At 48.7% G+C, this 26076-nt stretch overlaps 1 protein-coding gene across 5 annotated transcripts in view; it reads right to left on the bottom strand.

The window, feature by feature from the left end:
* RIMBP2 (RIMS binding protein 2) overlaps nucleotides 1-26076 on the bottom strand; it is a 108070-nt gene that overhangs the window by 62264 nt on the left and 19730 nt on the right. For 3 of the 5 annotated variants that reach the window (XM_053994091.1, XM_053994093.1, XM_053994094.1), the window contains exon 2: nucleotides 22144-22281. The gene's annotated coding sequence lies outside the window, so the exon portion shown is untranslated. Of the gene's footprint in view, nucleotides 1-22143; nucleotides 22282-26076 lie in introns of those variants that run through there. The other 2 variants (XM_053994096.1, XM_053994095.1) reach the window with 2 other exon arrangements.

Genomic DNA, 26076 nt, shown 5'->3' with positions numbered 1-26076 from the left:
AACCTGCTGTCAGAGTGCAAATCTGCTGTCAGTGTGCAAACCTGCTGTCAGTGTGCAAACCTGCTGTCAGTGTGCAAATCTGCTGTCAGTGTGCAAATCTGCTGTCAGAGTGTAAATATCCTGTCAGAGTGCAAACCTGCTGTCAGAGTGCAAACCTGCTGTCAGTGTGCAAATCTGCTGTCAGAGTGTAAATCTGCTGTCAGTGTGCAAACCTGCTGTCAGAGTGCAAATCTGCTGTCACTGTGCAAACCTGCTGTCAGTGTGCAAATCTGCTGTCACTGTGCAAACCTGCTGTCAGTGTGCAAACCTGCTGTCAGAGTGCAAATCTGCTGTCAGTGTGCAAACCTGCTATCAGTGTGCAAACCTGCTGTCAGTGTGTAAATATCCTGTCAGAGTGCAAACCTGCTGTCAGTGTGCAAATCTGCTGTCACTGTGCAAACCTGCTGTCAGTGTACAAACCTGCTGTCAGAGTGCAAATCTGCTGTCACTGTGCAAACCTGCTGTCAGTGTGCAAATCTGCTGTCAGAGTGTAAATCTGCTGTCACTGTGCAAATCTGCTGTCAGTGTGCAAACCTGCTGTCAGAGTGCAAATCTGCTGTCAGAGTGCAAACCTGCTGTCAGTGTGCAAATCTGCTGTCAGTGTGCAAACCTGCTGTCAGTGTGCAAACCTGCTGTCAGAGTGCAAATCTGCTATCAGTGTGCAAACCTGCTGTGAGTGTGCAAATCTGCTGTCAGCGTGCACATCTGCCACGCCTGAGCTGTGCTGTGCTGGGACAGCCTGCAATGAGGGGATTGTGTGGAAGGGCAAAGCAGGGCAATTCCAGAAAAGGGAATTATGGAGACAGGAGCGTGGCCATTCCCCAGCACGAGCCAGGCTATCCGCAGCACGTGGGCCCTGCTCAGAGAGCAGAAGTCAGCTCCAGGGCTGTGGGAGCCCAGCTCATCCCTCTGGCTGCCCTGGCTGGCTCCAGACCCTGGCAGGGGGCTCAGAGACCTTGGCACGAAGTCAAAAACACCTGTGGCTTCCATTTTAGCCCGTGGGAAAAGCTGAAAACTCTGTGTGAGGAATTACAGCCACAAGGGTTTGAGCAGTGTGGTGGTTGAGGTAACACAGGGTGGAAAAGTAGAATTTTGGGATTTTTAGAATGTGGTTCAAGGGGACAAGATGGAGGGGTTTGGGTGTGTCCCAGCCTTCTTCTCCTTCTCCTTGCCCTCCATGTCTCGCTGTGCTGGTGACACTTTTCTGTTGGTTTCAGGCACAGACACACTGCCCAACATCAATGACAGACATTGGCACGTTATTGCAAACACAGCACACGGAGTTTTGGGTATAAAATGTGAACACTGCCCTGAGGGCAGACAGAATGCCATGGCCGAGCTGCTGGACAGAGCTCAGCAGGGCAGAGAGAGAATGTTCTAGATCAGGGAAATAAACAGCCTTGAGAAGCCGACCCTGCACATTCAGACTCCTCCTGTGGCTGCAGGGCTGGGAGAACAAGGACTTTTACACTCTGGGGTCACCTCACACCCAGAGCCCCAGACAGGGCTTACAGCACCTGCTGTAGCCTGCACTAGAGCCCAGCTCTGCCAACCCAGCAGCAATCCTGTCACAAAATACGCCACGGGCAGGACCCAAACACCTGTCCCTGCCTGCAAGGTGGAACTCGGGAGTTTCCCTCTCCCTCCGTGGGACGCTCTGGGAACTCCCGGTGCAGGGAGCGAGTGCAGGGCCCAGCACTGAATTTCTCCTTCAGCACAGCAGCAGTGAGAGGGATTTGATTCTCTCCTGAATCCCCGTGTCCCTCATTAGCCATCCTTCCCCTCCATTAGGGGCTTGCTGTTGTTCTATTTTCTAAGCTCCCAGCAAATTAACACTAAATTGAATTCTACAGAAAAGTTGTTACAGGCTTTCTCCCCCACGCCTGATTTAATCGCATTTTCTTCTCCTTCAATTTACGCTACATTTAATCGTGGAAATTATTTCTAAGATTGATTTCTGATGATAATACTTATCACAGTTCAGAGGATTATTCTTCCTGTCTATTTTTAGCCAATTCTCAAAGAAAAGATTTAATCTGGAACAACTTGTGAAGGCCAAAAGTGATTTTTAAACAAAAGATAATTTCTTTTCCCTTCTGCTTCCCCTTTACAGCACTACACCCAGCCTGTGGCAGGAGACACAAAGTCCTCACATATTTCCTCCTGTCACAAATAATGCCAGCAAATGGGGGAGAATAGACAGAAGAACTAGAAATAAATCAGTATAATTCATATGAATTAGATGTATAATAAATTATTTTCTTTATGGACAAACCTACACATAAATACATTCTTCTACAGTTTTCAAGTGCTCTGAAATTCTTTTAAGAAAAGAAAAGTATTATTTATTGGTGCTATGTCATGAATATAACCTTCTGTTTAAAAACATATTCTCCATATAAAATTATCGCTATTTAAAGCCTTATGCTTCAAATTGTTTGAAGTATGATGGGAGATTAGCTGCTTAATCCATTTCTTTCACTTGGGCATTTCAGATTTCATGCAGCTATGCAAAGTTAGTTCTGCTTAACAGACCTGTGAAGCTCCTCACGAAGCAGAAAAGGAGTCAGGAGAAAACTTATCCAGCCTTAGGGTGGTTTAAAAAAAGGGGAATTGCAGTGAAATGGAACTGCAAGGGAGAAATGCCGAGTTTCAGCTCTCTCTGCCCTGTAAGGCCGGAGAATCCCTGCTCCCCCTCTCCTCTGTGTTCTGCGGAGAAGGCAGCAGCGGAGGGAAGCTTGCAAAGTGCATTTCTTCCCGCTCGGATCCCGTCCCAGCCCTGCCCCCGGGGAGCTGCTGCTGCCCGAGGAGCCCCGAGCACTGCACCCCAGCACTCAGGGATGCTGGACCCAGAGAAACGCAGCTCCCTGCCAGCACCTGTGGAGCGTGTGCCTGGCTCGGAGGTTCAGAACCCGAGCCTTTTCTTTGCTGCTCTCGGCACAACTCAGCGCGGCTCGGTCTCGGTGCTGCCCCAAAAGCGCTTTAAGCACACCATTAACCAAATGAGCTAACCTCCCCTAATTCTCCTTTGTCCCCTCAGCTCAGTCTCCTGCTGCGGGCTGAGGCACGCGGGGGATGCAGAGCAGCAGTCCCGAGGCTGCCAGAGAACCCCGGGCAGGGATGGGCACTGAGTGCGGCAGCCCTCAGCTCTGCCATGGAAATCCCTGTCCCGCTCCCCCGGCAGCCTGGGAACAAATCCCACTTCTGAGCATTTCCTCCCTGCCAGATTGTCAAACGGCATTATTTCTTCTTATGTGCAAAATGTGTGCTGGAAGTTGCTCAAATGCCAAAACTTGTCTAATCCTGCTACGATGTAGTAGAGAATAATTTCTAAATTTAGGAAGTAATTGCTTTGCTGTCCAGTGAAACGTACACTAAAAAAAAATAATTTCCTCTAGGCAAGTCCTCATTTTAAACACCAATTCAGCCTTCAGTGACACAAGCACTAAACCTTTGGAAAAATGAAGCTGTGCAATTCCATTGTTGCTGTTTTCTGTTCCCTGGCTGTTTCACAACACAATCCAAATAACAACAGCAGTGCTCAGATGTCATCCAATACATACTTACAAAGTGCTTGGCAAATAAAACCACTCTGATCTCTTGGGTAATATTTCTTTTTGTGGAGGATTCTGACTCCCCCGGTTGTGGTTTTATTAGAATCCTGAACAAAAAGCTGACATTTCGAACTCCTCTGTGCAAATGAAAGGAAGGAAAGGCTCTAGTTTCAGGTACAGTCTGCCTGCCACTGCTGCCCTAGAGCAGTTCCTTGCCAGCCTGGATCTTGGGAGCACCGAGACTTTGATTCCAGGAATTTCAGAGGCCTGAATTCCCAGCTTCTAAAACCTGAGAGGGGCTGGAGTGAAGAGCCAAGCAAACAAGCTGGCAACAGAACAGTTTGCTGCCACAAGGTGGGTTTCAAACCACTGCCAAAACCCCAGCCAGGTAACTGGGACCATCCCTGCTTCGAGCAAGCACCAGCCATGCCCTGCAGGCACTCAGCTCACACAGGTCTGAGCCCCACACAGCTCTGATACTCCATGAATGACTTCCGAATTAAAAATTCAGCGCTAGACACGTCCCACATTTCAACTGTGATTTCACAGCTCTTCAACCTTGGCACCAATCCCGACAGGGGAGAAAAGTGCAAACCAAAAATCCCAGAGAACCAAACCCGCCATAAATTTTTGTCAGTGCTCAAAAAGAATCAAGGGGAAAGCAGGGTGAAGTTGCACAGAGCAGTGTGTGAACAGGAATCAGAGACAAAATAAAGAGAGACCAGAGGCTGTGCCCAGCTCCCAGAGTGCCTCGTCCCCTTGGAATCCTGCTGGGCTGGGGGAAGGAGAAGACTTCCAGTCCTGTTCCCAGTGTGGGCCCCAGCTCCTTCCATCCCTGCTGGCCCCAGGCAGGACACAGCCACTGCAGACAGAAGCTCACTCTGCTCCACAGGGGTGAGATCTGCTGTGATGATCACCCCACTGCTCTGTGCTCAGACCTCACACGGCAGGGGATCACTGCCTGTGGCACTCCACACAGAAAATCTGATCTCAGCTGGGGCCAACCCTGCCACACAAAAGCATCAAGGCCATGAAAAGCATCTATCAAAAATCTCTTTGATTTCTTCTGTTTGTCATGAAACCACATTCATTGAAATAACATTACTACAGAACTATGAAATACCACAAATCATGGCTTTGTAGAACTCTACTTTTGTTGTTGTTGTTGTTTTGGTTTGGTTTTTTTGGGGGGTTTGTTTGTTTGTTTATCTGAATGGATTTCAGGTCATGGCCAATGGCAATCTGAGCATTACCAAACAATCATAGAACATTTGAAAATAGGACCCACAATGCACAGTAATTGTGTGTCAGGGAGTTCACAGATGGCACAGATAAATACAAGATATGATCCACCTCTGCTTAAGCTGAGTGTCTGGGGTTAGCACCCCAGAAAACGCATCCAGCTGATCTCATTTGCCAAACAATTCCCCTTTTGCACAGGTTTTGGTAGGGAACAAAGTAGAACTCACTCAGCACACTCAAACTTCTGGCCACTAACTTGGCAGATTCCCCCAGATCCCTTCCTCTGAACCGTTCTCTTTTTCTCCGTTTGAAAATCAGATTATTCCTGTACAACTGAAGGTGAGCACTTTGCTTCAGTGCTCAGTGCTTTCAGAATTCACCTCCTGACAGAGGAGCAGGGTGTGCCAGCAGCCCAAAGCCAGGGGAACACAACAGCCTGCAAAGCCTTCAGCTTCCAGGTGCTGCCACTGCTGGGGTGGATGGGGCTGCCTGCAGACAGGAATGTTCTGTGATAAATGAACTTACTGAACTGCACAGACCATTCCAGCTTGGCCTCTGCGAGGCTTCTGGAGCTTGGGAGCTTTGGGTCGGGCTTTTTTCTTTTAGTTTTGAGCATCTGAGTTTCTTGAAACTGTACTAGAAAGTTTTGATTTGGGATCTACCTAAGGACCATTTGAGCATCATTCATCTGGATTAACCCCAGTCCCCTACAAATAGTAAATCCTGAAAAGTTAAGATCTTTAATTGGGTCATTAGTATGCACCTAAAACTTCCTACCAGATTAAGCCAATCACTTCTTTTCCCCCTCAGTTTTGGGGGATGACTGTAATCTCACCTGACTGAAATTCATCCTAAAACAGAGACAAAGGGAGAGAGGGGAAGAATAACAGAGTAAGAAACTTTGCTTTGCTCAGGATAAATAACCACAGAAGGAAGCTCTTACCCACACAAGGTGTTTGAGGGGCAGCACAGGGGACGGAGACGCCAGGATCTGCAGGGAGTGGTTCTGAGAGCAGGGGCAGCAAGCCCTGCCTCAGACCCACTGCACGCCTCCTCCCCTGAGAACTCTTCTCTGGCTCAAAGCACAGCCTTCCTGTGGGCACACCTGGCACTGAGACAGATTCTCAGCCAAATTCTGGATGAATTCCTCTTTCCAGCAGGACAAGGTGCATCACGGAGCTCCCAGGAGCTTTTAATGCACAGCTTGAAGGCTCACCATTGCTCTCAGTCATCCCTGGCAGCCTGGGATCTGATAACCAATTTCTGGGGCATTAGAACTCTGCTTTTCTGCTTTCTGCTGCACAATTGTGGCACTGCAGGGGAGCCCACGAGTGACAGCACACAGGAGCTCAGTCCTGAGGGAAAGAGGGAAACATCCACCCCTGCTCTTGGCATTTTTAACATGGAACTTCATCTGCGTCCTCAGCATGAGAATCTCAACAATCTTCAAAACCCCCTGTATTCTAAACTTCTACAGGATGTTGATGGATTTTTGAAGACTAAGCAAAAGAGAGGTTGCATTTAAAACATGGCCCAAACTCCCAAATTCAGTATGCTACAAAATCCCTCACATTTTCAACAACATGAGCAAGGAAGCCAGTGCTGGCACACTGGTGTAACACAGCACTGGCCATTTCCAAAGCTGTCAAGAAAGGTACATTAACGTGACCTAAATTTCACTGGTTTTAATCAGCAACTCTCCAAAAGAACAGGGAGTACAGGGGGAATGGGGGATTTTCCTGTTGCTCTGGAAGGGCTTTGCTCCCAGCCTGGGTTACCCCACACAGGGACAGGCAGCTCCAGGGGCACACAGCAGCTTCCCTCTGCCCCTGGCTGAGCTGAGAGAACAGCCTGCTGCAAATAACCTGCTGTGTTCAGCAGCAGCTTTTGTCATTCTTCCCCTCTGTGCTTTTGCAGTCTGGGAGGAAAGGTAATTTTTCCTCCCAGATCTCTGCGTGTGTTCTAACAGCTCGACCCAGGCTCTGATTTTTCAGCCTGCTTAGGAGCCAGAAGAGGCTTTTACAGGGTGGGAGACATTAATGTCACTGGAATCAAACCTACTTGAGACTCTTTTATTGCCATATTCTGAAGAAATGATTCAAAACAGGAATTGTGGGGGAAGAAAATGGGAAAGAAGAATATTAAAGCTGTTGTTTGTTGGCAGAAATAACCATCCTGCTTTTATTCTGCATGTTTGCAACTGGAAAGAGCCCGAGCACTGCTTGTTCCCAGGCACCCTCAGAGTGCAGCCCTGCTGCACACGCTGGGAATTCCTGTCTGTGCCTCCCACCCAGCGGGGCTGAGCCCCTGCCTGGCCAGGCTGCTGCCCTGCAGGGCCTGCTGCTGCACCAGAACCTGCAGCAGAGCCTGCAGCTGCTGCTGGGGGACCCCAGCCCTGCACAGCTGCACCAGAACCTGCACCAGAACCTGCCTCAGAAGCTGCAGCTGCTGCTGGGGGACACTCAGCCCTGCACAGCTGCACCAGAAGCTGCAGCAGAACTGCTGGGGGTCACTCAGCCCTGCACAGCTGCAGCAGAACCTGCAGCAGAACTGCTGGGGGACCCCAGCCCTGCACAGCTGCACCAGAACCTGCAGCAGAACTGTTGGGGGACCCCAGCCCTGCACAGCTGCAGCAGAACCTGCAGCAGAACTGCTGGGGGACCCCAGCCCTGCACAGCTGCACCAGAACCTGCAGCAGAACTGCTGGGGAGCACTCAGCCCTGCACAGCTGCACCAGAACCTGCAGCAGAACTGTTGGGGGACCCCAGCCCTGCACAGCTGCAGCAGAACCTGCAGCAGAACTGTTGGGGGACCCCAGCCCTGCACAGCTGCAGCAGAACCTGCCTCAGAAGCTGCAGCTGCTGCCTGCACACCTGCCCTCCTCCTGGCCCCGCAGGTGCTCTGGGCACACCAGCTTTGGAGAAGGACGTGAGGGATGGAAAGCAGGTGGAGAAATCAGCAGCAGCCCAGAGGACTCCCCGTGAGTCTCAGATCACACTTAGCTGGCAACTTGGCCTTGGAAAATGATCATGGGCACGTTATTACAGGGCTTCTGGAGCTTTTTCACCAGCACTTTGGAACTGTGGAGCTTTTTCCTTTTCCATAAATTTACTTTTTGTACCACATATCCATGAGCAGAGGGTTCCCAAAAGTCAGGTTTACTTTTTGCAATACACAAGAAAAATGAAGCCCCTTAAATACATGTTCGGACAACTCAGAATATTCTTTCAGTTACTATTCAAGGTGAAACAGTTATTTTCAATTTGCCCAAAATAAAAATTGGAAAAAACTTCTGATTTTCTTCAAAGCCATCCTCATACTTCAGTATTGACCACTGTGCATCTCTCACTTTAAATAAATTAGAAGTGTCTATATCTGAAACTGCAAACCAAACCTGGCACTGGACTCAAACATCAGCAAATTTCACTAAATACATTGCCAATTTCAGTGACTAAGCACCTTTTTGGATTTTTTCTTTTTTCCTTTTTCGCTCTAACTCCTCCTTCTGACAAGAATTCACAGAAAAATGTGACATTTCCAAAGCTGTGCTTTCTGTGAGAGGAACTTCAGCCCAAAGCCACTTCATGGGCTGAAGCATGGATGCCTTTGCCGTGCTCCTTCCAAGACAGGATTAAAGTCCTGAGTGGCTGCAAATGGTTGTGATTGGCCTGAGGGAAAAGGGCTTCACTCCCTATAACTTCAGGTAAAATTTCTAATTTAGCACATCCTGCAGAAACCCCACAGAGCTCAGGTACTTAAACATGCTTTAACACAGATTTCACAGTGCCTCCCTGCCTATTCTTTCCAGGTTACTAAATGTGGTGTTACCTCCCCACAAAGGTAGAGATTTCCCACTCACACTCGAGGGGTTGTCTTGGTTTTAAAATTAATTATATGGTAATGTGCTAAAAATGCTGCTACATGGGAGGAGTGCAGCCTTCTTTGTTTCATAGATAAGGACACAGTCCTATTTCAGGGAAATTATTTCCAGAATCTGAATAGTTGAGATCTTGCAGTCCTATTTCAGGGAAATTATTTCCAGAATCTGAATAGCTGAGATCTTGCAGTCCTATTTCAGGGAAATTATTTCCAGAATCTGAATAGCTGGGATCTTGCACAGGGTATGGCCCAGCTCATCCATCAATCTAAATTGCCTCATGTGACGAGAAAATGCTCTCACAGGGCTAGGATCCGAGGAATAGAACTGAAATTTAAATCCAAAATTGAAGTCAAAAAGCCCAAAAAGCCTCCAAAACCCTCCTACTGCTACAGCAGCAGAGGGAAATGGGGTGGGGAAAACTCACAGTAATGTTCTGTATTGGTGATGCTTTGCAAAAGTCGATTTCTGCCCTCAGTTATGTGCCAAGGGGAAGCACAGGAATTGCAGCTCCCTGCAGATGACTGCCGAGGTCAGGCATTGCTCACCCCCTGCTCCCGTTGTCTCCCCTGCTCCAGTGCAGGCAGAAAAGCAGAATTTCCGTGGCACACAGCAGGGCAGGGGCACGAGGAAAGGCAGGCAGGGTGCCCAGAGCGCTCCCAGCCCTTCCCCGTGTGCCTGGGAATTCCTTCTCTGGAGGTAAAGCCCAGCTGCACCGAGAGCTGGACGAGAAATACCCTGCAAGGAGGAGAGAGAGGAGCAGAGGAGGCAGCTGGGCTGGCGTGGGCAGGAGTTTGTGTCCTGTGTCCCCCGTCCACCCGTTTGGAACTGCAGCAAATCCAGGAGACAGCTGTCAGTCAGCCAGCCAGCCTGTAAAAATCACGTGACTTATAACACTCTTTTTAATTGCTTTTAATGATTAACATTTACGTTGCCCTCGAAATGACAAAGTGTCTCAGCTGGAGTCACGGATAAATTTTTAATAACGTTGGGAAGCAAAGCAACAAATCTCAGAGTGTGGACTTCAAAGCGACCCAGTATTACCTGTGTGTGTATTTACAGCAGGTGAAAGGAAGGTCAGGCTCCCTGTGGAAGACTCAGAGCAGTTTGCAGAGCTGGAAATATCTCTGAGTGCTGAAGGCACCAGGAACTATTCTGCACAGGCAAATAACACAGAGACGCTTGCTTCTGTCTTTAATGAAATTAGGAGCATTTAGCCTTAAAAAGGAGCCAGACTCACAACTGTCAAACGCTCTGGTGTTCAAGGAAATGGGAAAAGTATGGAAGAAAGATGGGAAAACTGACTTTGGTTCAGAACTGTGGCTGGAAAATAAGCAAACCAGGTTTGAGTTTCCTTCTGACCCTTAGGGAGCAAACCTGCAACCAACACTTCCTGCTCCAAATGCAAACAGTGAAAACCTCAGGTGACAACAAATGCACAGCTCCATCTCCACAGGGCATGATCAATCTGCCAAAATTAACTGCTGAAGCTGTAAAGTTGGATCATAAGAGATTAATTACATGAATGAAAAATGCCCAGAATACATCTTCTCATTATTGTTACTTTTCTTCTATTTAGGGCTTTAAAAATTTTTTCTACATTGACTTCAGATCAAACTATTTCCAAATTTGCAAACTACACAACATTTTTATGGAGAAAAATAGGAACAGATTCTCTTATGAATACATTTTGGTCAGTCTTTATCTTTTACTTACTCCCAACTTCACAACCTTGGTTTACATTTCAGAATCTGACAGGAGCAGGGCTTATTCCAACTAAACCAAATTACAGGTATTAATTAATGGCTCATGCTTGTTTGCCAGCTCCTGCAAGCAGAAGGGTGGATAAAAATGTATTTACAGCAGAATTTAATTACCCATTTTCAAGCCACTGGCCTCCTGGCAAAAGCCTCCTGATGTAGTGCAGAATAGGACTTGGATTAAGAATTAATTTACTGTCAGGAGTGATCTGCAATTTAACAGCTTAATCGAGTTTGCTGTGAAATTGGTCAGGAGCTCTGGAGCCTGAGCTGCCCCAGAGCTGCTGCAGCCAGGCAGGGTCAGGATCCACAGCTCAGGCAGAAAACCAGAGCCTGGGTCAGGAGCTGCTCAGGATCCACAGCTCAGGCAGCAAACCAGAGCCTGGGTCAGGAGCTGCTCAGGATCCATAACTCAGGCAGAAAACCAGAGCTCCTCCTGTGACCAGGAGATCAGGAGCTGCTCAGCATCCACAGCTCAGGCAGCAAACCAGGACCTCTCCATGACACTCTCCCCCATCCTATAAATCACTGTGCAAATAGAGAAAACTGCTCATAAAAGAGGACAAAGGGTTTTAGCACAGAAATGCTGCTCTGGGCTGTATTCAGAGCTGTCCCTACTGTGGGCAGTACACAGAGCTCCTTCTACAGTAGCTGAGGAGGGAAATAGAGAGGAAAACTTTGACACCACAGCTGAGATAAAATCAGCTATGAACTGAGCCTTCTGATTGGAAAAGTTTTGAAATGTAAAAGATCTTGATTACCTTTAAAAATCAAATCAATCCACGTTTTCTCCTAGAAGCCAACTGATAGAATAGTAACAGCCTAAGTGCTGAAATAGAAAATGTCATGCCAGAAATAAGGGTATCAAAACTGGTCTCCTGAGCTTTCAAAGCCAGATTTTAATGGTCTCAGAGCCTCCAGCCTTTCAAAAATATGAATAAGCTTCTCACATGGGGTATTTAGCTGGGCTGAAATACTCCAAACGAAGTCTCTGCAAATTATCATTGGTTGTCAGAATCCCTGGTGAGAACTCCTAGAAGTGCTTTGAAGACCACACCATCACAGGAGCTTACCTTTATATTGCACTGCTTTTTCCCTGCTAAGACCATGAATCATCCTGGTGCCTCCATTCTGCCAGCCAGGGATATTTAAATCCTGTCTGGCACAAAAGCACCAGTACCTCCAAACTCCCTTTTTCAGCACTGAGGGCTGCTCCCTTTCCTTCCCCTCCGAAACTGGCTGAGGAGAGAATTGTTAAACTCTTCAGCATCTAAACAAGTTAGGGGGTGCTCCATGAGACAAGCAGAAAGGTCACGCACAAAAGCGCTCTAAAGATCTCTTTCACAGGGTGACACCTTCCCTGTGTCACCCCAGTGCAGGACTGGGCTCACCTGGAGGTGGCAGGGGCAGCCAGGTGAGGTGACAGGGACAGCCAGGTGAGGTGGCAGGACAGGGACAGGCAGGTGAGGTGACAGGAGAGGGACAGCCAGGTGAGGTGGCAGGGACAGCCAGGTGAGGTGGCAGGGATGCCCAGGTGAGGTGACAGGGACAGGCAGGTGAGGTGGCAGGGGCAGACAGGTGAGGTGACAGGCATGCCCAGGTGAGGTGACAGGGACAGGCAGGTGAGGTGGCATGGCAGGGACAACCAGGGGAGGTGGCAGGACAGGGACAGGCAGGTGAGGTGGCAGGGATGCCCAGGTGAGGTGGCAGGAGAGGGACAGCCAGGTGAGGTGACAGGGACAGTCCTGCTGGGTCCAGCTGCTGTTTTTTGGGTTTTTTTATCCCATCACAGCAGGAAACTGGATGTTTTCAAACTCCAGCTTTTTCTGGACATTCACCTAAATTTTTAAACTGTCAGCTATTTAAACACAACTTACACTGCCTCACATGAAGTCACTCCGTGCTGGATTCCTTTCAGCATCAGACAGTGCTAGGCTCAATTCTTCACTTTGTGCACTCAGAACAGAATCCTTCTCCTGTGCAACCATCCTTCCATGTCCCTGGATTCCTGCCCAGGGTGAGCTGTTGGGAGCAGGCATCAGCAAAGCCACCCCCATCTCAAGTGGGAAGCCAGGCTGCAACCCTCGAAATGCCAAGGCACAAAAAAAGCATGCTTGTCCCAATTTCTTCATGTTATTTTGGTATACTTAAGGAAAAAACCCAACAACACGTAACTCATTAATTATAACCTTTCAAAAGTGCTTTCCTTCCCCCCCAAACTGCTAAAATTTAGCAGAGCTGCAGCCAAAGTTCTAATAGAACTATTTTTAGCTTTTGTCATGCACAGAACTTCATGAAGTAGGTCTCATCCTTCTATTAATGCAAATGGATTGAAGCAGTCAGTGCAGGAAAGTTTCAAATATGCTAATCACTGTTTCTTTGGTGTCTGTGCTGATGTGTGCTCACCACAGACAGGCCAGGTGAAAGGAACACCAGCTGACAGTGCCAGCAGGTATGCACACTCCACGCAGCGACAGCCACGTGCAGATTATTGCCACGTTTCTGTATTTCACTATTTCCACACTCAACAACCTTTTAATGCATACTGGTCTTCCTTCCCGCTGTCTGAGCTGAACTGCCACAGTGTTTTAAAAATGGAACTGCTTTGGATGATCACATGCACTGGCTTTCTTTGGAAAGTGGCTCAGTGCTGATGAAAGGGACCAGATTGGAGTTCCCTGATAATCCACAAGGAAAACAAGGCACTGGCAGGGCAGTAGCTCAGCTTCCCTCCAGTGCATCTCCCCTTAAATCCCTGAGAGGAAAACTAAACCCAACACCACTCACATTTCTGAGCCACAGTCTGGCCCTGCCTGCTCGGATCCTTGGCCTTGTTTCTTATTTTCAGTGGCAGGGAAGCAGTGAGACAGCAGTGCCTTGGTGGGCTGGGCTGTGCCCTGGACAGCTCAGCCAGCAGCACACACCCCTGGCACCTCAGGGCTTCAGCTGAGGGGCTGCCTCTCTTCTCCAGGAGCCCCACGGGAAGGAGATGCTCCCTGCAGCATGTGCAGTGATAAGGACAAAATGCCAAGTCAGAGGTACACAGCTCTCCCTTTCTATCAGTACTGAAAATCAGTGGTTTTAATTGGCAGCCTGATCAAGATAGCAGAAAAATCTTACTGTGAGCTTGGCTCATGCACCCAGAGTGCACAGCAGACAGCATCACCTCTGAGAGACAAGGCCTGGGGAGCTGCTGAAGCACTGTTAACACCTCACCTGCAAAACTGAACTGCAGCTTAAGGAATGAAGACCATTTCTTAATGACACACAAATAAGTCAGCAATTAGAGGAGAATTTGCTAGCATAGACATAAATAAACAAGTAAGAGCACAGGATTCTAAAGTGACCAAAGTAACTCAGCCAGAATACTGCAAAGAGGCACAAGGCTCAGTCATGTGGCACAAAACCACAGCACGAGCAAAATCTGGGAGGGTTTTACTGGGCAGTGCCAGCTGGGAGCCCTGCACCCTCCTCAGACACCTTCCTGCCACGGGCAGGTGAGTCCTGCCTGCCCTCAGCTCACAGATGGAGGATGGCTCATCCCCATCCTAGCAGGTATCCAGCCACAGTCCTCTTTTCTTACCTTGTAACATTTCATCAAAAATATTATCCTGAGGTTTCTGCAAAAGATCAAATCCCATTAAAATGCATCTTCCGGGTACCTGTGCAAATGTTGCTTAGGTCTAGAGTTGCATTTTATCTTCTATTAACTGAAATGTTGCAGCAGAATATTTGAAGAGTTTGCACTCATCTTCTCTCCAGGGCAAGGTGCCTGTGCCCCTTTGATTCTGGAATTTTGCCTGTTAGAAATGATCTGCAAATCTTCATGGCAACTACACAAAACATGTCATCTGCTGCTGGGGGAGCCAGGGAGTTTCAAAATATGCTCACGAGTGGTCTCAACGTGTGTCACGTCCTGTTCCTCTGGGACTGCATCTCACATTTTCTGAATTCTGAATTCCACACAGAGCAAGAGCTAAATTCTCTGTGCCTTGCTGAAGTGAGTAGTCTCAGATACGTCTTTGAGAACTCAAGCCAAGATGCTTCTGGCTCTACACAAGCATATCTTTAAAATGTGTTGCTAATTATTTGTATAGCTCATTATCTCCTTGCTGTGCTGAGCAGGACTCCTTCCCCTGCTCCACCCACTGCCTCTCAGGTAAAAGGTTTGAAAGGGTCTGAAACTATTACCTTTGTGAAAAGGAAAAAACGAACCAGAGCAGCCACTTTGGAGGAGGTTTCAATGAGATCCACAATGAGATCTCACCACCTTTAGGTCTTGGAGACAACTTTCCTTCAAAACACAAAAACCCAGGATTTCTGCACAGGCAATGCAGGTCCCTCACAGACAGCTGTGAGCACAAGGGAGGAGCAGGGGAGAGCACCCCACGTGCTGATCAACCCAGAGCTGATCCAAGTGCCTGCAGCCCAGCCCTGGGAATGGCTGGTCCCAGTTCCTTACAGTGGGAAATAACTGGAATTCTGCTCCACTCCCACACACACCCCACAGCACGCCTGGGTGAGCACTGAGCATCTCCAGGGGTCTGAAGGCACTCACAGCCTCCCACACTCCATTTTGACCAATTAAAAATGCTGGGTTTGGAGGGCAGGATGACAAGTGCCTCTCCAAATCAGAGATGCAACCTCCAAACTATTAAAACAGAGGAGCAGGAGTTCCTCTGCCTTTAGTGCCTGCTCTGGTCTGACTCCCAGCTTCACCCTCACCACAGTGCCAGGAACTTTCTCACTGTCAGTTCCATTTCCTGACACACAGCAAATGCTCTGAGCTGCAAGGGAGGTGCTGAAGGACAACGCTGAGAAATGTGGTACTTCCCATTTCCATGTCAGCTTAACTTACCATAAGAATTAAAAACCTGGGACAGGAGTTTGTAGCTGTGTAGTTACTTCTACCTAAACACCAGCATTCTGCATGACTTACCTTGTCAGCTTTAAACCCTTCACAGAAGGACTTTATTTGGGTTTTTTTCAGCCCAGCATTTGTCAGTAAAGCACCTCCTGCATTTGGAATCTGTGCTGAGATCCCCAGGCAGAGATGCAGATATAAAACATGCATGAGTGCTAAGCACGGGATGGGACAGCAATTTGTGAACGCCAGTGCTCCTGTTCACACGTCTCAGATTTGCTGGCTGTATTTGATGAAAAGGGACAGCTCACAAATACAGTTTTAAACATCTTTTTGACAACCAATATGCTTTTCCCCAGCACACCATTTATCTCTGATGTACATCACCAAGCCATGGGCTCATCACAGCCCCTAACAGCCACATCCAGAGAGGGATTTCATTTAAAATATCCTCCTCCCAGCTGTGCTGGCTTTACAAAGTGCTGCACAGAGTGTACAAACTCCATTTGTATAAACTGGAGTTCTGATCCAACACTTCTGACAAGGCTGTTTGTGCCTGCACTGCTCAGCCCTGCTGCCTGCAGTGCTGCTAACCAGCACTTGGCCCATGGGGAAGAAAAATGAACTCTAACACTGTCAAAGGGGCTTGCAGGTGTTTAGGAGTGGAATGCAGACCCTCCTGGTTCCAGATCACCAGTTTTAAGAGAACAGGGACTGCTCTGCCCCTCCGTTTGTCAGAGCAGTGAATGCAGTCCCCAGCCTTGTGGAGGCTGCTTAAAACCCCTTAGAAATGCACTAAGGGACTCACTCCAGTTCAAGAATGGGAACACAGCCAGAAGCTGAAGAATCAGTTGTCTCATAATATAAAGCTTTACAAAAATCAGAATTTATTTTCTGAAAGCCTCAGCGCAGCCAGAGACAGCTCTGGACCTGAGCAGGAGCTGTGAAGAACAGAGGTGTTACAAGTGCTCCCACTGCAGAAAGCTCTGATATTCCCCAGCATTTTCCTCACCTGGGTTTGGTGTAATCACTGTTTGAAAGTAAAATCTAAGTCACCATACATCCTGCAAAAAGGAGTCAAGCAGTCCCCTAAATAATTTGTAAATTAAGTCTCAAGCCAAAGTAGAAACCTGTCACATAATACACCTCTGAATTCAGCAGCAACACCACTGGGCCTAAAGGTTTTTGTATGGGGTTTAAGATTCACATTTTTCAGTATCACCTGAATAATTTGCCTCCAACCACTGTACTGGACAAGAAGCCTTGAAAGATTCTGCAGGCTGATTCATTAGGAAAAAAGTTAATTAAATCACATTCTCTCCTCAGACATACTATTTTGTCTTGAAGATGATTAAACAAGAGACAAATGTAATTAGGGCAGGAAAAAGTACAAACCAAAACGTTAATCTTATCATGTGTTTTAGAAAAATGGAGTAATAAATCACCTTGCCTTTTGCTTTGCAGTAAGTGATAACACTGAGATCCCCCAGCCTTCCTGTCTCCTGCAGGCATTAACTTGATGAGGCAGTTTGGAGGGAAGCTGGGGCTGTGGCAACAGACTTCCATTCAGGAGAGAGAACAGATAAGCCTGGCTTATGCAGATGGAGCCTTCCAGAGAGCAATCAGCACAACACCGGGTGGTGAGGGCCACGAAAATACAGACTGCATCCACCAACACGCAGCCAGGATGTGAAAAAGCACACGCACTGTCTCTGGGCTGGAATCCCAGCTCAGGTTCCACTGCAGAAGCGCCTGACTGAAGGGAGCAGAGGCCCTGACCGAGTCGCTGGCTCCTGCTGGTCAGATGTGTCCCCAGGACAGAGAACAAAAGCCACTGAAAGCACTGCCGGGGCCCCAGGGGACCTGTGTGCCCCCCCCGAGCGTGCCCCTGACCCCTCGGGTAGGAAGTGGCTGCTTTGCTCCGCTCCTGTCGCGGAGCAGAGCGCAGGTGCCGCTGCTGCCGTCAGCCTGCTCGGGCTCTGCTCAGGCTCCTCGGCCACCCCGGGTCACTCCGGGGTGTCTCAAACCCCGAGCCACACAGCCCAAAGCCCAGCGTGCAGCTGTGCACAGCTGGAAGGCGTCCTGTGCGGGAGGGGCCAGCAGCAGGCTCAGAGCTGGGCTCTGTCCCGCAGCAGGGCTCACAGCAGCATCACCCTGCACAGCCGGAGGGCTGGGCAGTGCAGAGCCTGTCCACTCCAGAGCCACGGCAGGGCAGGAGTGCGTGGGGCAAGGCAGGCTGCTCTGCCCTGCCCCTGCCCCTGCCCCTGCCCCAGCACCTGCTGCTGTCCCTGCTCCTGCTGCTGTCCCTGCTCCTGCTCCTGTCCCTGCTCCAGCCCCAGCTCCTGCTCCTGCTGCTGTCCCTGCTCCTGTCCCTGCTCCAGCCCCTGCCCCTGCCCCAGCACCAGCACCAGCTCCTGCTCCTGTCCCTGCTCCTGCTCCTGTCCCTGCTCCTGCTCCTGCCCCAGCACCAGCACCAGCCCCAGCTCCTGCTCCTGTCCCTGCTCCTGTCCCTGCTCCTGTCCCTGCTCCTACTCCTGTCCCTGCTCCAGCCCCAGCACCAGCTCCTGCTCCTGTCCCTGCTCCTGTTCCTGTCCCTGCTCCTGCTCCTGTCCCTGCTCCTGTCCCTGCCCCTGCCCAGCTCCTGGGGCTGCTCTGAGCCCTGAGGGTGCCCCAGGGTGGCTGTGACCCCCAGGATGTCCCAGTGCCCACAGTGTGACCCTCGGGATGTCCTGGGATGGGTGTCACCCCCAGGATGCCCAGGGTGAATGTCACCCCCAGGGTGGCAGTGACCCCCGGGATGTCCCCGTGCCACAGTGTCACCCCCAGGATGTCCCCGTGCCAAAGTGTCACCCCCAGATGCCCCTCCCCGGGTGGCTGTGACCCCTCTGCAGGGCCCAGGCTGCAGCAGAGCCTCCTGCTCTGCCCCTGCCCTGCAGCCACAGCCATGGGATGTGGCACTAGGAGTGTCTATTCCAAGGGCAGTTTCGAGTCAACAAGCTCTTTAACCAGTGGCAGTGAGAATATTGTGTTCTAGGGGAGGAAGAGGAAAGGTCAGCCTGCTTTCATGGCTGCTAATTTAATCCAGTCCTACACTGGACATGTCTCATTGTTTGGGCCTTTAAATATCCTTTCCTGCTTCTACTCATTCAGGAATGTAATGACCTGCTTGAAATATGATTAGAAAAAAATGCTTTTAAAAACCCCATTAAGATCTATTTTTGATGGAAGTTTCCTCCATAGCCTGCAGCTAAGAAAAGCTTTTATTATGCTGGCACTGTATCAATAAACTCCAAACAGAATTCTGCATTTGCACAGGTAACAGCTGATCTAGAAAATACCATTAGAAATGGAAAGCTGTACAAGTCATTGCAGTGATACAGAGAGAAAACTGGTGACAGAGTAGTAAAGCTCACTAGGACCCAATGGTTAAAAATGCTGAAAGGAGAAGCCAAATTAGAAAAAAATCAGATACATTCTAATCAACATCAGCGTTTTCCAAGGGCCAGATGCCATCTTTGGCCATGGATATTGTTGGTGTCATTGCTAAACATCTCCCACGTGCAGAGGGCACACAAAGACAGGCACCCAGAGAAAGTTCCCTTCCAGCTGTCTGGGATCATTCCAGGCAGAAGAATTCCTGGTTTTTATCACTGTGCTGGTATCCACACTCACCATCCCTGGCAGGCTGAAAACCACCTCTCAGCAGCAAACAATGAACAAGTTCTGTTCCTCCCAGCAATTTAAACACCTCCTGCTCTGAGCTGGGCAAGCAAAGCAGCACCTGGGGGAAGCCCCAGAGGTTCCTGCTCTGCACAGAGGGGCTCAGAGGGAGCACAGGGGGATTTCAGGAAACCTGGGATGTCAGAGAAAACCTGGGAGGTCAGAGAAAACCTGGGAGGTCAGAGAAAACCTGGGAGGTCAGAGAAAACCTGGGATTTCAGGAAACCCTGGGATTTCAGAGAAACCTGGGGTTTCAGACAAACTCTGGGGTTTCAGACCACCTCTGGGATTTCAGACCAACTCTGTTCTCCCAGGAGCCTGAAGCAGCTCCAGGTGCCCACGGAGGGCTGGAGCTCAGCAGGGCTGGGGGCTGCCCTGTCTGTGCATGGAGAGCAGCAGGAGCCCTGCCCTGGCGGGAGCAGCTCTGTTCTTGCACAGGTAAAATTTGGTTTACTGAAAGGGAATGCAGCAGGCTGAGGGAAGCTGGCTCTGGAAGGAACAGAGCAGGTTTACACTCAGGTGGAGTTGGGTTTGCTGACACACAGGCTCTTCCTCTCACAGCAAAACCCCTGCTCAGACACACAGTGCCAGAAGGAAAAACTGCACCTGGTTTTCCTGACCTGCAGTGGAAATGGCTAAAAGTTGTTGTCATTGATACAGCTGCAGACGCTCATTAAAAATTAAAGAGGAGAGAGCAGTAGGTTCAAATTTAGCCCCAATGTAAGTACAGTATGAAAGAAACATTATTTAATATTTTGTTGGGAAATTTGAGTTCTGGCGTCAGAGTTCCTGGCTCTCTCACTGTCCAAGCTCCAAAACTGGTGCTTTAATAGAGGCTGGTTTGGGTGCCCAGTTTGCCCTTTGCCCAGCAGCCACCTGGATTCCATGTGTTCCCCCAAATCCTGCACAGGGAGCACTGAGAATGGGCTCTGGATGGACTCAAAGCCTGCCTGCTGCAAACAACCATTTCTCTCTTCTGCTCTCAAGGCCCAAATCCAAACCAGTCCAAAGCTTTTTGCTTTGCAACACGTTTTGCTTCTTGAAGGCACCAATTCTCTGTGTGAAGGAAATAACCAGGGCAATCCCCCAGGTTTGCCCCAGGTGGGTTTTTGTAAGGGAGCTGGGTCTGGGTCTGCAAAGAGCCCCCTCCTTCCCAAAGGCCTCGTGCTGAGGGAAATCTGACACAACAGGAAAAGACTGACTCCACTCTTTTCACCAGAAATGCCTTTCACCAGACCTTAGCATTCAGTTCACATCACTGCTATGCAATTATTCTTTTCAGAAGCAGAGATGCAAAGAAGGCATTAACAGCCGTTCAAAATATCACATTTATGCACTTTTCTCTTGTCATATTAAATATAATTACTTCTGATGCAATCAAACTCATATCCTTCAAATGGATAAATCCAGAACCAAATTTAGAACCTCAAGCTTCAAACATCAGGCTCTTAAAGCAGAGTTTTAAGCCTTTACTTTCAGTTCAGCGAGGTACAAAGAAGAACAGTGAGAGCATAAGGTTTAAAAATGGTATTTTAAAATGAAATGTCTTTAAATTATTCTGTTAGTTACTGGTGGCAAAGTGCTTTGAAGATCAAAGGTGATATATGAACTACATCCCATAGCTCAGCACCAGGAGATGGGAGCCAGCTAACTGACCAAGCCTGCTAGAAGTTTCTTCTCTAAATTCAAAAAGTGCCCGAAAATCAGAGCATGTGCAAAGACAAAAATGCACCCAGAAAACATCTGCTGCTATTCAGAGTCGAGTGTCAGGATGGATGCCCCAAACCAGAGTGGGATGTGCTGTCAGAGCCACAGGCTGTGCCCAGGACCCTGCACTTGTTATTCATGCACCTGAACTCAGAACTCAGCCCTGGAATTATTTATGGCACGTTCTTGGCCTTTACACCTCATTTCAGGCTTGGGCTGCATCACAAGCACACAGGAGCAGTTAATGTCAGTCCTGCCATGGTTGTGCAGCAGCTCAGGAATTCAGAGCAGAGTACATTTGAGGGGGGTGCAGCTAAACCCTCCCAAAAGCTCCCCCTCAGAAACCCCCAACCCCCTGAAGCTGTGCACATGCAGACAAAACCCACAACTGTGGCAGCACATTCTTCTCTCTCTCAGGATTTTTTCATAGAGGAGCACAGAGAGAAGAAAGAGAAAACAATTTCAATTTCTGCTCCTTGTTTTTCCCGTGTGGAATGTGCTTGGAGAATTGTTTCCCTGGGGTCATTGCTTGGTTGGGTTCTGGTGAGGATTGTTTGGGGCTGGTGGCCAATCCAACCCAACCCAACCCAATCCAACCCAATCCAATCCAACCCAACCCAACCCAATCCAACCCAATCCAATCCAACCCAACCCAATCCAACCCAACCCAATCCAACCCAATCCAACCCAATCCAACCCAACCCAATCCAATCCAATCCAACCCAACCCAATCCAACCCAATCCAATCCAATCCAATCCAATCCAATCCAATCCAATCCAACCCAATCCAATCCAATCCAATCCAATCCAACCCAACCCAATCCAATCCAATCCAACCCAACCCAATCCAACCCAATCCAATCCAATCCAATCCAATCCAATCCAATCCAATCCAACCCAATCCAATCCAATCCAACCCAACCCAATCCAACCCAACCCAATCCAACCCAATCCAATCCAATCCAATCCAATCCAACTCAATCCAACCCAATCCAATCCAACCCAATCCAATCCAATCCAATCCAATCCAATCCAATCCAATCCAATCCACCTGTGGCTGGACTCTCAGAGAGGGTCAGGAGTTGTGAGTAGTTAGATTTGGTAGTTAGAAAAGCAGGTTTGTAGTTTCAGTATCTCCTGTAAATAGTATGTTAACGTATGATAGCACAGTTATAATAAAGAAATCATTCAGCTTCTGAGCTGGAGTCCCACATCAGCATTTCTGCCCACCAGGTTCACCTGCAGTTACAATCCACAACCAAGCCAAAGCAGCAAACAAAACCCACAGCCAGCCCAAAGCAGCAGCCTGCACTGCAAAACAAAACTTCTCTTCAAATGCAGCAGCTGCCACCAAACTGTGAGAACAAAGCCAGGACTTACCAAGAGCTGCCAGGGATGAGGCTTTGGATCTAAGGTGGTGACATGAGACTTGGAAACCTGTGTCTCTTCTACAAACCAGGTCTGATCAAATATTTTCTGTGAAGTTGCAGGCTGCAGGCATGATGGATCATTTCCAAACTGTGCAGGATAAAAGAAAACAAGTCAGTGGCCAGTTTGTTACAGCTGCATTTGCACTTGCTCTTCCCACTACACAGTGAGCTTCGCCTCATGTGCCCCCAAAAGCTGCAGGAAAGTGATGGTTAATTATCCATTGCATACAGTAAAAACAAATTAATAAATTCAGCCTTGCTGAATAAACATTTCTGTCATGGCAGGCAACAAGACTGAAGTCCGACAAAAAACTCCAAAATAAGCCTTACATGGTGTCATCACTGGTACACTGAAAGAAAATAATTTCACAGGGCAAATGAAAAAAAATTCAGTCTGAAAAAAATTGAGACTGAAAAAAATTCAGTCTCAATATCTTCTCTAAGAAATGCAGGGACAAAGAATGAAGCAGAAAAATTGTGTCCCGTATTTATCATTGCAGTCTGCAAGTTTGCCAGAATCTCTCTTTATATTAACAACAAATTTCCAGCAAAGGTTGATAGAAGGCACCATTAGAAATCCTGGAGGGTTTTTGCTGTCTCACCCACTCAATTCACAGTACTCCTTAGCTTAATAGGGATCTTTAGATTTGGTATTTCAAACCTTTTTGGATGGAATCAGTGAAGACAACATTCTCAGTTTCATTTTCAGAAAGGTTTGGGAACAACCCCCTCAAAAGCACTACATTTTCATGCCAATGTCCTTTGAAGTCCACGTGTTTCTGAGAAAACTGGAGGGATCCTCACCTTGGGATAGCTCAAAGCCACTTAATGCTCTGCTAAGCATTTTTTGTTCTGGCCAGCAATCAAACACCATTTGCAAATGACCCAGTGGAGACCACGGGCCATTGAGGGAGATGAAATCCCAGCCATGGGGAAACTCCCCCCGGTGTCTGGCTCAGATCCCAGCTGGTGACAGCTCAGCTCCACAGCCCCAGAGGAGATCCAGCAATGTCCTTCTGCCCTGGGCAGAGCCAGCTTCCCTCCCTCACACCAAGCCAACCCATTCCAGGGCCACCTGCAGCGTTTGAAGCTGCTTCCTCAGGAAACACGAGAACGAGGGGGAAAGTTTCTTCAAAACAGAGGGACCTTTGCCGTTGATTTCTGTGAGGACTTTGCTGTGTCCTCGCTTTTCCACTGAGTCTTCACACCCCTGAACCACATGCTCTATCCTCACTTCCCTCTTTTTGCAGGATTCAGGTCAGAATAACCAAGTGCAAAGTCGTTTGAGCTACTGGAAGAGAAGTTTTGGAAATAAATTGTCTTGCAGCTAGGGCTCTGAAGCAGTTAGGCACCTTTCCATAATGTTTGATTTGGGCTGCAGTTCACTAACCAGAAAATAAACTGAGTAGAAAGATCTGCTGATGAAGCTCAGTAAATAAAATTCTGGTGATCCCCCAGCTTTGCAGAGATGTTTTCATTTCAGCTGCACTGAGGGGTGGGAGGGAATTCGGAGACAGCAATAACTCCCTTCCACCAGCACTCAACACCTGGAACCTGTCCTCTCTGCAAAAAACACCGGGGCAGCAGCTCCCACCTCCCCTCCTCCCACACAAACATCTCCGTGCCTCCCCTGAGCCAAGGAGATGCCCCGTGGCTGTGCCAAAGGTGTCCAAGTGCCCTCCTGAGAATTCCCCCTGCTCTGGTACCCGGGGAGGCTCAGGACTGTCCAGCCAGGGGCACAGCAGGGTCACAGACCTTCCTCCCCCTGTCCCACCAATCCCAGCCACCTGCTGAACTGCAATGATCACCCTGCTTGCTACACAAGGGCAGCACAGCACCCTCTGAGTTGTGCTAAAACCCAGAATGGAACAGAGGAGGGGATGAGAAGCGTGAATCAGTTCTTCCAAGGACTTTATTTCTTCCCTGGAATGGAATTCTAGAAATACCTCTGGATGGTGTCCCTCCACACACAGCGTGGCAAGGCATGTGAGCTGCATCCCGTGTGCACGAGCGAAATACCAGAGCTGCAGTCTAACAGATTGCACCGAGTTAATGGCAGACACTTCCACCCTTACCCCCACGTTGCCACCTACTTTTAAAGGCCTTTACTTACATAATGTTTGGTGTCTTCATCAGCACAAATCTGACTGCGATGCCAGCACCAAGGCAGTGCTGGTGGGACAGGGGAAATCACTCAGGAAGGGATGCATCCTCCCACACCTGCTGGGCTGGGGCCTGCAGCTCACAGCTTTCATAATTCATGACTTTCCTGAGCAGAACCAGGGCTGCCTCTGCCAGCTGCACAGGATCGTAATTCAATCCTCCTGGAACCTGTCTGGTGACTCACCGAGGTGCAGGCTGACTGCTAGAGAGCTCTGTGACACAGCCTTTGCTGGGGAAAGATCTATTTTGAGGAGTCACTTCGTGCAGTGCAAGTCACCCCCGCTTGCTTTGGAGATGTGGCATCATTCCTGACAGACAAAGGCAGCGAAGCACAGCCACACCATGGGGGTGTTTGTGCAAGGATTGTGTCCCTGGCCACTGGGATGCTGGATGGGCACGGGCCTTCAAAAGGCAAGTTCACAGCTGCAGCTTGGCATTCCTGCACAGGATCTGCAGTCAAAGTGTTGCTTTGCAAAGAGTTAATATCATTCCTGTGGAATTCCAGCCTTCCCTTAGGGCTCTCTGAGTATAAAAGATCAAGAGGTCCCTGCAGAAATGGGAAGCGTTTCACAAAGGTCCAGCTCTGGTGCCTGCAGCGTCTATAAATGCAGGTAAAAGTCCTGTCAGAGCCATAACCTCATGATTGTACCCCTTACAGGGCTTTCCCTGGGGAAAGCCTCGGGTGGCAGGAGCAGCAGGAGGAGCTGACCCTTCCCAGAGCCCGCTGCTGCAGCACACACAGGCCAGCAGAGTTTGCTGAAGAACTGACAAGTCTTTCTAGGAAAATCCCTGCCAGGAGCTGGAGAGGCAGGCTGCTGCTCCTGCTGGGCTCTGGGCTCAGCTCTGTGGGACATGAGCTGCACAGCCAAGCCTGGAGGAGCCAAATCCCTGGCAGGTCACACTCACAGTTTGTTTTTAACATTTAACAGTGATTTGAAAGATGCTGTCACTGTCTTATCTTGTATGATCTCTAACTGTGCATTAAAATAACTCAGCAATTGTCTTTGGTGCTAGACTGCACATGAGGAATGCCTGGTGATCACAGCACCAGCAGCCAGGCTGCAGAGGACAGCAAAATGCAAAATGCCAACAACTGCAAGTTGCCACTCCACTGAAGCAATGCTTAAACGTTGAGCTTCTAATGCAAGATACTTCAGTAAATCCTGCACAAAGCACATTTCAATCTTTCCTCTTAAATTGAAAGGATTTTCCTGACCTGCCTCTGCTTTTAACGTGTCTTTTTCCTTTTGCCTCTATGAGAGTATAAATGAGAGTATATTCAGTATTAGTGAAATAATCAGCAATATTACAATGTGCAGTACTTGTGCAGCTCTGCACTGTGTGGGTGGGTGCAGAGACTTATTCAATACAGATACTAACCAAGCTGACATCTTTTATTTACTGTCTATAATTAATCTATTACAATTTATTACTGTCCTATTAAGTATAAGCAGGTAACAATAAGATGAGCCTTGGATTAGGAGCGCTGTGGATTTTTTAGGTTAAAGTTCCTACAAACCCATCACCTGCACTGTGGTAATGCAGGACAGTGTGGCAGAGGTTCAGCCAAGGGAAGTGACACCATGCAGCACCCAGAGCACAGAAAATGCTGCAGATCTCAGACCTCCACAGGCTCCCAGGGAGGATTTGCCCTCAGCAGCTCTCCTGCAGCCTCCATGCAAAGACAAAAGGCAGCTGGAGGAGCCCTGTCCTGGAACCT

Source organism: Vidua macroura, chromosome 18 (assembly GCF_024509145.1).
Source record: "Vidua macroura isolate BioBank_ID:100142 chromosome 18, ASM2450914v1, whole genome shotgun sequence".
Lineage (NCBI taxonomy): Eukaryota > Metazoa > Chordata > Aves > Passeriformes > Viduidae > Vidua > Vidua macroura.
The sequence above is the reverse complement of the archived record's forward strand: the minus strand, read 5'-3'. Positions and strand labels throughout refer to the sequence as shown.